This window comes from Camellia sinensis, chromosome 3 (assembly GCF_055761805.1).
Source record: "Camellia sinensis isolate YWXY chromosome 3, ASM5576180v1, whole genome shotgun sequence".
Classification (NCBI taxonomy): Eukaryota; Viridiplantae; Streptophyta; class Magnoliopsida; order Ericales; family Theaceae; genus Camellia; species Camellia sinensis.
Window position 1 is genome coordinate 26,506,492 of NC_138963.1, and position 11,700 is coordinate 26,518,191.

At 35.1% G+C, this 11,700-nt stretch overlaps 1 long non-coding RNA gene across 1 annotated transcript; it reads left to right on the top strand.

The window, feature by feature from the left end:
* Positions 1-227: 227 nt before the first annotated feature.
* Positions 228-5,379, top strand: LOC114257261 (uncharacterized). Its single transcript, XR_014362981.1, has 3 exons — positions 228-344; positions 4,027-4,115; positions 5,066-5,379. It is a non-coding gene; the product is annotated as an uncharacterized LOC114257261 (long non-coding RNA).
* Positions 5,380-11,700: the final 6,321 nt, after the last annotated feature.

Genomic DNA, 11,700 nt, shown 5'->3' on the forward strand with positions numbered 1-11,700 from the left:
AGACTTGGATAAAAATATTTTTTAGTGTATAATTTTAATTTTTTTAAATATTTTGTTCAAACGCATTTATAATTTATATTTTTTAAATTAATTAATTAATTAATTAATTATTATTATTTTTTTTTTTTTCTCCAAATCTAACCGTCCATCTCTCACTCACCATCCACTCACCTATAACAAACAAAACAAAAGAAAAAACCCTAAAATCAATCGTCTCCCTCACTCTCTCTCTCTCTCAGCCTCATCTCAACTCACTGTCTCTCTCTCTCACTTTCTCGTTTCTGCACCGATCACTCTCTCACTCTCTAGTTGTTCATCTCATCGCACCGCCGATCTACTCACAGGTAAACTCTCTGTCTCTCTCTCTCTCTCGCCCCAATCGATCGTTGATTTTTTTTGTTTTATATATATATATATATATATGATATATCTCTCTGATCTGATCTGTCTCCCTCACTCTCTCATCTCATCAATCTCACTCTCTGTGCATCTCTGCACCGATCGACTCACACACAGGTAAGCCTCTCTCTCTCTCTCTCTCTCTCCCTGATCTCTCATCTCTGCACCGATCGAATCTGTGTTTCTTTGGAAATAAATCTGATTTTTTTTGTGGACCAACAGATCTGATTTTTTGAATTTGTTTTGGCCTGTGTTTGTTTTGTTTGAGGTAGCTTCGGTTTCAGATTTGTTCTTCAAATTGTTTTGGCCTCTGTGTTTGTTTTGTTCGGTTTCAGATTTGTTTTGGCTAGTCTGCATCGAATCTGTCTGTATGTTAAATCTGAATCTGTTCAAATTTGTTCAAATCTGTGTTTTTTTCTTCAAATTTGTTCTTTAAATCTGTGTTTCTTTCTGTGTTTCTGTATGTTAAATCCGATCGAATCTGTGTTTCTTTCTTCAAATTTGTTCTTTAAATCTGAAATCTGAATCTGTATGTTATTTAATTTTTGGAATTCAGATTGACCAACTAGGTGGAATTCAGACTGATTACATTCAATCTGTATTTAATCTGTATCTGTATTTAATCTGTATTTTAATCTGTATTTAATTCTGAATCTGTATTTAATCTGTCTGTTTACATTCAAACTGATTGATTCTGTCTGTATAAGTTGTGTTTTAATCTGTATTTAATTCTGAATCTGTATTTATAAGTTTTAGTTCATTAATTATTAATGTTGGAGCATTTTAAAAAATATGAGAAAAAATGGTCCAAAATAAAGATTGGGAGAAAAAAAAAGGTTTAAAAATAAATTTGCAATATTTAATTCAACAAATTTACAAAATTAAACGGTTCTTATCATCAAAAATTAATTCTACACTGAGTCTACCAAACCTAAGAACTCCCATAATAAAATGATAAGTTAAGAAAAACCAAATCCAAAATTCAAAATCTACTCCAACACTTGACGAAGCTCAAGCTAAAAAATATATAAACCGTCGGATCACCTAAGGATGATAAATCGATGATCAAAAATCAAAGTTTGACTGAAGTACGAATTAGGTTGGAATGATTGGCTTTGATAACGACTTTGACCGTAGAAAAATTGAAAAAAACAAGAGAGAGAGAGAGAGAGAGGGGGGGAAGCTGGTGGTGTTGTTGGTGGATTGGTGTCTTTTTCGCAAATTCCTATCTCTGTTGAATGAAGCAGAGGAGAAAGATTGGAGAGCCATAGCTTTCTCTCTCTCTCTCTCTCTCTCTCTCTCTCTTATTGATCAAGAAATTTAGGGAGAGAGACAAATTAGGGTTTCGTTTCAGAAACCATAATGAATGTCATGCGTCGCCTCAAGAGCATCGCTTCCGGCCGCTCCTCTGTTTCCGATCCTGTAATTCTCTGTCTCTCTCTCTCTCTATATATATATATGTATAATATTTGTGTGTACAAAATGCATATATATGGATGCTTATGTGTAAATAAAACAAAGGAAAATGAATTCAAAGAAAGGAAAGGAAATTTTGAATCTTGTGATTTGGGTTGTGGTTGTTTCAGGGCTGATACATATAGTTGTTTAGATTTTTTTTTCCCCTGCATTTTCTTGTATAATGAAATTGAGCGATATTTTCATTATATATGTATGTGTATTTTTGTATATGAATTATCTGCATTTATACAGCATATACACACATTTTTGTTATTATTTGTTCCACCTTTTGATCTGTCGACCGGATTTTTATGTTGCGTAATTATTGATTGTTTCCCCCCTTTTTTTTTTCCTTCCTGTTCTTGTCCACTCCGTTTGGATTGGGTGGTTTTGGTGAGAAAATGAGAGAAATGGTGAGAAAGACAAATCTCTCAAACCTGAAGTGGTGATATTTGATATCTGAATGTTGAGTATTTATCAACAACAAAAAAATCTGAATAGTTTATATAAAGGATCACATAATGTATTCCACATGGTGATTGGATGCCAGTTTGAAAGGAGTTTGGGTGCGTGAAGCTAAAAAAGAAGGGTGCAATAACACTACTCATCATTTTTTCAGTGTTCATTGTGATCAAAAATTTTTTTATTATTTTTTATTGTTTTTGCGTGTGGTAGGTAAGCAGTTTAGATATACGCAAAAAATAAACATTACAATGAGGCTCAATACACCCCCATAGGGGACAATAAAGATAGTTGAGCAAGCCATCAAAACAAAGCATTCAAAGACCTAGTGATAAAATAACTCTCACAATAAAACAAACTCTCACAACTCAAGAGCTAGGCCAAAGAGACAAACAACATGCAAAGTTAGAGGACAACACTTATTATTCATAGAAGGTATACAACTAGATTTCTTAGACTTGGTATAGAGGTTAGCATCCTAAGCAAGCTTAAGATTTGCAATTCTCTCAAAGACGTTCATGTAAACATAGGTGAAACCATATCCAGTTTTTAATGCATAATACATGTTGATACCTCATTTTTACTCCCCCTCAAAAAATACCCAACAATATTGGACCAAATTTTTTTTTTTTTTTTTTGTAAACTTGAGTTATTCACTAACAAATAAATGTAAACATTTTATCTGATTTAAAATGAAGAAATTTAAAAAAAATTATTTGAGCTTGTATTTGATGTTACTGAGTACATCAACGTTTAATTTACAAGAAAACTTGTTATAGTGCTTAAATAAGATTAAACAAAGGATAGTGCATGTGGAGATAAGCTGTCTTTTATCGTTTTGTTTCACTCTCTTTGTTAAAAGGCATCCCCAACTCAACTCAACTCAACTTGGATGGCTACAATCTCCCTAAGCAAAGTTTTTTTTTTTCTCATTTTTATTCCTTAATTTTATTATTGGAAAATAGTATATACTTTCTTTTTTTAATATATTGAGAATGTTGTGTTGACAATACTTCATGCATTTTTAATTTTTGTAGATATGTAACATTATTATTTAATACAAAACTCTCTTTATTATTTAATCAATAATGCGACATCCTCATAGTTTATTACCTCTAATGATATGATATTGAGGTTAGATCCCACATGATGGAATGTTTAAAATTTGACACTTGTCAAACATATCATTAGAGGTAATTTTTAAGAGTGATAAATTAGGTGTTTGAAATATTTTTCTTATTCAATACAGTACTCTCTTTGTAGATATTGTTTCTATGTAATGTTTTCTAAATTGATTAATGTGAGTGATCAATGAAGAGATAACAAAGCATTGTGGATTTGTGGGATAGTGCCATATTTAGGTGTGAATCAGCATTATTTAAATAAACCAGTGAGGTTCTCTCAGATTATCTCCGTTAGAATGACCTAATTTATCAACTGAACATATTGACTTAATAAATTGGGTCGAGCACAATGTCTAATAAAAAATTTAAACAAAATAATCAAAAAGCATGTTGAACAAAATATCCGATAATTTGAACATAGTGTTTAGATAGAGTGCTCAAACAAAAAATTTATCACATTTCTATGTTGGGACTTCACATAATCTTGAGTTCACAAAAAATTTATCACATTTCTCTCTCATATGCTTTCTTTGTTTTTAAACACATATTTACATTCACCTTTTACCTGATCTGTCTATTTCAGGTATAGAAAAGTTTGGGCTTTGGTGGTAATGTGGTGGTGAAAGTGGTTTAGTTATTCAACAACAGCTATGGGTTCTTCTTATTTTGAGGGTAATAGTAAACCTCTTGATTTTTTTTAAATTATTTTCTTTCTCTTTGTTTTTTCTCTTTTGTGGTTTATACTTGCTAGTGAATGAACTTTGATGATATCATTAGCTTTTGTTTTCCGGGCACACAGTTGAATCTTTTGAAGGTCTTTGGGTGATGGGTCTCCAAGCTTTAGCTGATCTATTTATTAGTCATATTTCATGAGTATTGTATCGATTTGTGATTTTAATGATTTGGGTTTCATTTGATTTTGTTGGTTTATGAGGTATTGATTTTAGGTTCTAAGATTGCCCTTTTTTTGTGGCATTAATCATTTCATAATTGCTATCCAATTGTTTCTGGGTGGGTAAATTTGATCATCAAATCTTTGGCGGGTTTTGCAAATTGAAATCTTTTCTCAGCTTATTAGTATTCGTTATCATAATGTGAAATTCTTACTTATTTACTATAAGTAAAGGTTTATATTATTTGATGGATTGGTGGTTTCTGGGGCGTCATTACATAATTAACCCTTTTAGCAGCCCTTCATGGGAATTGAAAATGCAAAGTCAAATGAAGTATATTTAAGCTTCCTGCTTCTTTAATTTGTTACGAAAGTTTTAGATAGTGAGGGTCTGTTTGGGAAGAAAAAAGTCGGGTTTTTTTGGCTAAAATAGTCACAAAAAACAAAATAGGCTATTTTAGCCACAAAAAACAAAACATCAAATCCAACCCATAATCATTACAATCCCCTCTCACAAAAAAAGTCAAAAAGCCAACCCACTTTCCAAACGGAGGCTGACTTCATTTGCCCGATTTTATGTGGCTGCCCTATAATAATCCGACTACATTTGACATTGTTGGGATCTCTTTGTCATTGTAAGTCAATCATTAATTTAATTTAATTTATTTAATTTAGTTTGGTGTGGCTTTTCATCCGAGTTGTTGAATTAATTTGTGTTTTTATTTTTCAGGTTAGAAATTTTTTGGAGAGATGCAAAATATGGTCGAAGAATTCAATGACTTAATTTTTCAAGTTTTTTTTTTATTTTTTTTATTTTTTAATATATGTAAGCACAGTTTAAATTTTTTTATTTAATTCCTTTGTACATACTTTTGAACATATTTAACTTTCATTTACGAAATATATGGCGCTATTTCATTGAATATGTGGTTATGATTCAAAGTATAGTATATAGTGTGTATTACATTCTTAAAATGCGTGTACAAAAATAATATTGATTATTCTTCAAATATGTCGAATCTTTTTAGTAATTAATCACACTTAAAAGATGTGATCTAAAGTTTATTATCACAGGTTTTATTGGTTTTTAATCACACTTAAAAGATGTGATTTAAATGTTTTTAATCACACTTAAAAGATGTGATCTAAAGTTTATTATCACATGTTTTATTAGTTTTTAATCACACTTAAAAGATGTGATTTAAATGTTTTTAATCACACTTAAAAAGTGTGATCTAAATGTTATTAATCACACTTAAAAGGTGTGATCTAAAGTTTATTATCACATGTTTTATTAGTTTTTAATCACACTTAAAAGATGTGATCTAAATGTTTTTAATCACACTTAAAAGGTGTGATCTAAATGTTATTAATCACACTTAAAAGGTGTGATCTAAATATTTTTAATGACACTTAAAAGGTGTGATCTAAATGTTATTAATCACACTTAAAAGGTGTGATCTATACATTATTAATCACACTTAAAAGGTGTGATCTAAATATCTTTAATCACACTTAAAAGGTGTGATTAAAAATGACCCTTTTTAATCACACTCCCAAAGATCACACTTTAATAAAACTTAAAAGGTGTGATTAAATAACAAACATCACACCAAAAAAGTGTGATCTTTATCTGTTTTTGTAGTAGTGCATGCAAGAACCAACTTAAAGACACAATTAAGAGGTTGAAATCCTTATCTAAGTCTTCAATTTAAGGTATGGAAGTCCTATTCTTGCAATCTTCCTACAATTTCTCCAAGTTTCCAAGCAAATATGAGATGAAAACAAGCTCTCTCTCCTATCACTCTCTTTAGTCGGCTATAGCAAGGAAAACAAATGGCTGAGCAAATGTGTGTCTAAGTGTAATCAAGTCTCAATGTGTTTGGTGTAGTGGCCAACTAGGATGACATGTTGGTAATTAAGCCAACTATTACAATTTATCCTTATTTAATCTAATTAAATCATACCAAATCACATTTTAAATAAATATGCCATAAAATCACATTAATTCTAATTATCATAAATCATCAATCAATTTCAGATTCGGCCACCGATAAGGCCTTCAATTTGCAGTTTAAAGCATACAACATAACCAGATAATTTTAACAGTCAACAGATAGGTATGCACTTAAACAGATACACTTGATCAATCAGTTCAGTATTTCAATCAGTTCAATGACTATTTATAATCAGTCTCAGTTTAGCAATAATCAGTGGTTTATCAGTAAACAGTGGTGAGGGTTGTCATAGTCTCCCCTCCTTATAAAGAGTTTGGTACTCCAAACTCGAATTACCTTCGTTTTGGAAGAAAACAAGATTTAGTGGGAACAATTCAGGATATCTCTTGGCCATGTCATCTTCCCTTTCCCAAGTGGCATACACGCCACCATGGTTTTGCCAGTCAACTTTCACTAACGGAATCTCTTTGTTTCTCAACTTCTTGATCCGTTTGTTTACAATCTGAATGGGCCGCTCTTCGTAAGTGTAGTCATCACTTAGCACTACACGGGTAGACTCAATCACATGGAAGGGATCTCGAAGTTATTCCCTCAACATTGAATTGTGGAGGACGTTATGCATATGCTCCATTTCAGGAGGAAGCACTATTTGACACGCCACCAGATTGATTTTCTCAATAATCTCATACGGTCCAACATATCGCGGTGCTAACTTGCCTTTAACTCCAAAACGAGTTTGGCCCTTCATCGGTGTCACTTTTACAAAAACGTGATCACCTACTTCATATTCTCTGTCTCGCCTTCTAACATCCGCATAACTTTTCTGTCGGCTCTGTGCGGTTTTCAGTCTTTGTTGGATCAGTTTTACTTTCTCAGCCGTTTCATATACAATCTCGGGCCCAAGCAATGGCCTATCTCCAACTTCTGCCCAGCAAATCGGAGACCTACATTTTCTTCCATACAAAGCCTCGAAAGACGCCATACCAATACGTGAATGAAAGCTGTTATTATAGGCAAATTCAGCCAACAGTAAATGACTTTCCCAATTTCCCTGGAAATCAAGAACATACATCCACAATAAATCCTCTAGAGTCTGGATGATTCTTTCTGACTGACCATCTATCTGAGGATGGTAGGCACTGCTCAGTCTCAGTTCAGTACCAAATGCAGTTTGCAGCCTTTGCCAGAATCTCGATGTAAACTTCGAGTCCCTATTAGAAACAATGGAAAAAAGCACTCCATAAAATCTAACAATCTCATCAATATAGAGTATAGCCAATTTGTCCGCATTATAAATTGTTTTGACAGGTAAGAAGTGAGCAGATTTAGTCAATCTATCAACAATGACCCAAATTGAATCCATACCTTTACTGGAGTGAGGTGAACCAACGATGAAATCCATGGTAATATGTTCCCATTTCCACTCCGATATGGGTAAGGGTTGCAGTAAACCTGCGAGTCGTTGATGTTCGGCTTTAACTTGTCGGCAATGAGGACATTTTGACACAAAATCAACAATTTCTTTCTTCATTCCCGGCCACCAGAAATTTAATTTCAAGTCTTGATACATTTGCGTATTTCTTGGATGGATAGACAATTTTGAATTGTGGCCCTCTTGCAGAATTCTTTTTTTCAGTTCAGAATTATTCGATACACACAATCTTCCTTGGAATTTCAACACATTATTCTCAAATTTGAAATCCGACCTCGGTTTGGATTCTCGTTCTTCGATGATCTTCTTCAAGAAGTCATCCTGTTGCTGTTTCTCTTTAATTTCTTCAATCAGTGCCGATTTGGCAGAAATAGCAGCTATTGTTTCATCTTGTTCTCGTAAAATAATCTCAATTTCAGATTTCTCAAGGTCACAAAGCAACTCTTTCTATCCGGTGAGTAAACAGGCTAAGTTTCCAATCGATTTCCGACTCAGTGCATCGGCAACAGTGTTAGCTTTCCCCGGATGATACAAAATCTGTAGATTATAATCTTTTATCAGTTCTAACCACCTCCGCTGCCTCATATTCAGTTCTTTCTGTGTAAAGAAGTATTTCAAACTCTTGTGGTCTGTATACACCTCACATGTCGCCCCATAAAGGTAGTGACGCCAGATTTTCAGTGCAAACACTACTGCAACAAGTTCTAAATCATGGGTCGGGTAGTTCCTTTCATGCGGTCTCAGTTGTCGAGAAGCATAGGCAATAACTCTCCCATTCTGCATTAAAACACATCCCAAACCCTTATGAGAAGCATCACTAAAAATGGTAAAACCATCCGTACCTGAAGGTAGGGTAAGAACCGGTGCAGTCATAAGTCGAGTTTTTAACTCTTGGAATGCTAATTCTCTTTGGTCAGTCCAGTCAAATGATATCCCCTTCTGAGTCAACTGTGTCAGTGGTAAGGCAATTTTGGAGAAGTCTTTGACAAATCTTCTGTAATACCCGGCAAACCCCAAAAAGCTTCGGACTTTTGTAACATTTGTTGGTCTAGGCCAATTTACCACGGCTTCAACTTTCTGTGGGTCAATTGAAATGCCATCTCTACTAATAACATGTCCCAAAAACATAACATGATCTAGCCAAAATTCACATTTAGACAGTTTAGCATACAGTTTCTGTTCTCTTAGGGTTTGTAGGGCAAGTCTCAAATGATGTTCATGTTCTTCTCTACTTTTAGAATAAATCATAATGTCGTCTATAAATATAACAATAAAGTCATAGAGGAATGGTTTAAAAATTCTGTTCATAAGGTCCATAAATGCAGCAGGTGCACTGGTAACTCCGAAAGGCATAACTAGGAATTCGTAATGTCCATACCTCGTTTAAAAGGCAGTTTTGTCAATGTCCTCTGGTTTAACTTTTAGTTGATGATATCCGGATCTGAGATCAATCTTAGAGAACACTTGAGCCCCCTGTAACTGATCAAATAAGTCATCAATACGCGGCAATGGATATTTATTTTTCACAGTTACCTTGTTCAGTTCATGGTAGTCAATATAAAGTCTCAGTGAACCGCATTTCTTTTTCACAAACAAGACAAGTGCGCCCCATGGTGAAGTACTGGGCCTAATGAACTTCTTATCTAACAGTTCCTGCAGCTGAACTTTCAGTTCTTTCAATTCGGTAGGTGCTATTCCGTACGGAGCTTTAGATACTGACTGTGTACCCGGAATCACATCAACGGTGAACTCAATCTCCCTATCAATCAAATCCCCTGGAAGATCATCTGGAAAAACATCTGGGAATTCTCTAACTATAGGAATACTGTCCACATTAGCGTTAACATCAGTAGATACAGTCAATATAGAACATAAATACCTTTTATACCCCTTCCTAATCAATTTAAAGGCTTTCATGGAGGAAATCAGATACAAGGGAGGTACTATTCCAACTCCATTAAACACAAATTCAGGCAAACCAGGTGGACGGAAAACTACTTGTTTCATTACACAGTCTATGGTAGCATGATATTTCGTTAACCAATCCATCCCCAATATTACATCGAAATGGTCAATATTCAATGCTAGTAAATCAATATGCAGATGCATATCCCCAACAATAATTTCACATGCAGGGTACATATATGCACAAGTCACAGATCTCCCAACAGGTGAAGATATAGCTAACAGATAGTTCATGGGTTCTAATGGTCTATTCAATTTTCGCGAAAAAGCATGCGATACATATGAATGTGTAAACCCCGAATCAATCAAAACATATGCGTTTTGAGTACAAATTGAGAGTATACCTGACACGACGGTCTCGGTATTTTGTACGTCTCCCGGTACGAGTGCGAACACTCGGCCTTGCCTCATAGGCTCTTTCCCAATAGATTTAGGGTTGGGTTTTGGTGGAGCAGTTAATGCTGCTGTGCTTGGTGCAACTTTACTATTGCCCTGAGGAGTGGAAGGGCAATATTTGACCATGTGGCCCACCTTGCCACACCTGTAACAAGCACCTGAAAGTTTATAACAAACCCCTTTGTGTTTCTTACCACATTCAGAACATGGCGGTATGGAACCACTTCCCTGACTGGAGCTGGTGGTTGACCCTGAGTTTTGTTTTTTTTTCAGTGGGTTGTTTCTGCCTTTCTTGAATTTAAAACCCCGTTTCTTCCCACGCCACTCAGTTGCGGGTGTTTCAGTCTGTTTCAAAGCTTCGGTATTTGCTTCGGCCATAATGGCTCGGTCAAGAACATCTACATATTTGAGCAGTTTCAGTACATTAATCCTGTCCACTATTTCTACATTGAGGCCACCTTCAAACTTCCTGCCCTTCTTGTAGTCGGTGTCCACCATGCGTGGTGCATATCTAGCAAGTTCGGTGAACTTTGTTTCATACTCTCCTACGGACATGGTACCTTGTTTCAGCTGTTCAAATTCAGTCACCTTTCTGTCCCTGACACACTGAGGGAAGTACTTTTCGAAGAAGAACTCCTTAAATTGAGCCCAGGTCATAACAGTATTTGTATCACGGATCAACATCCACCACCTTCTAGCTTCTTCTTATAAGGTGAAGGTAACTAGCAAAACCTTGTGTGCTTCAGAACATGGAAAAACTTCAAATAACTTTTCAGTCTCAAGAACCCAAGCTTAAGCTTTTAGCGGTTCGAGGCCTCCCTGAAAGGATGGCGGTTTCATCTTACTAAATTTCTATGTCAGAGCTATGATATCATCATTCATAGGTGGCTCTGGTTGTACTGGAGGAGGAGGGGGCTGTTGGTTCTGTTGTTGCTCTAGTCTTTCAGTTAGTAGTTCCACCATTCTCTCCAACCTTGTCATTCTTGCCTCAGAGGATTCAGTTTCATCAACATTTCTTGTGTTGTCCATCTCACTATAGGCAGTTATAACCATTATAAACATAGGCAGTTGCATACTTAGACAGATTATCACATTAACAGTTATATTCATGTCTTAGCCACACACACTTATCATGCTCATGTAATGCCCTAATCACTTTTCTAGGACATCCTATAGCTCATTTGGACACGTGTGTGCGGTACAACTCGTGATTAAGTATCGCTTTGATACCACTTTGTCACGACCCAAACCCGCCCCTATGGGTTTAGTACCGTAACCGGCCAGTAATCCGAGATTACCGAAGGCCTGCTTAATAGTAATACAATAATACAGAGTACAGGGGCTGGCGAAAGCCAAATCAGTAATTAAAAATGTCCAATGAGCTGTGACAGTCTGTATGCAAAAAGACCTTTCATATCATATACAAGCAGTACCAAAACAGTATGTACAATATATACAATCATCCAGGACAGAGACTTAATCCCTATTTAAAACATTACAGTACAAAAACATTCAGTCTATACAGAACATAAACAAAAAGGGGAAAAAACTAAAACACCCCAAAAGCCCTAGCTTGACAAGCTCGGAACCTCGCAGTGAGACACAATGGTTGGC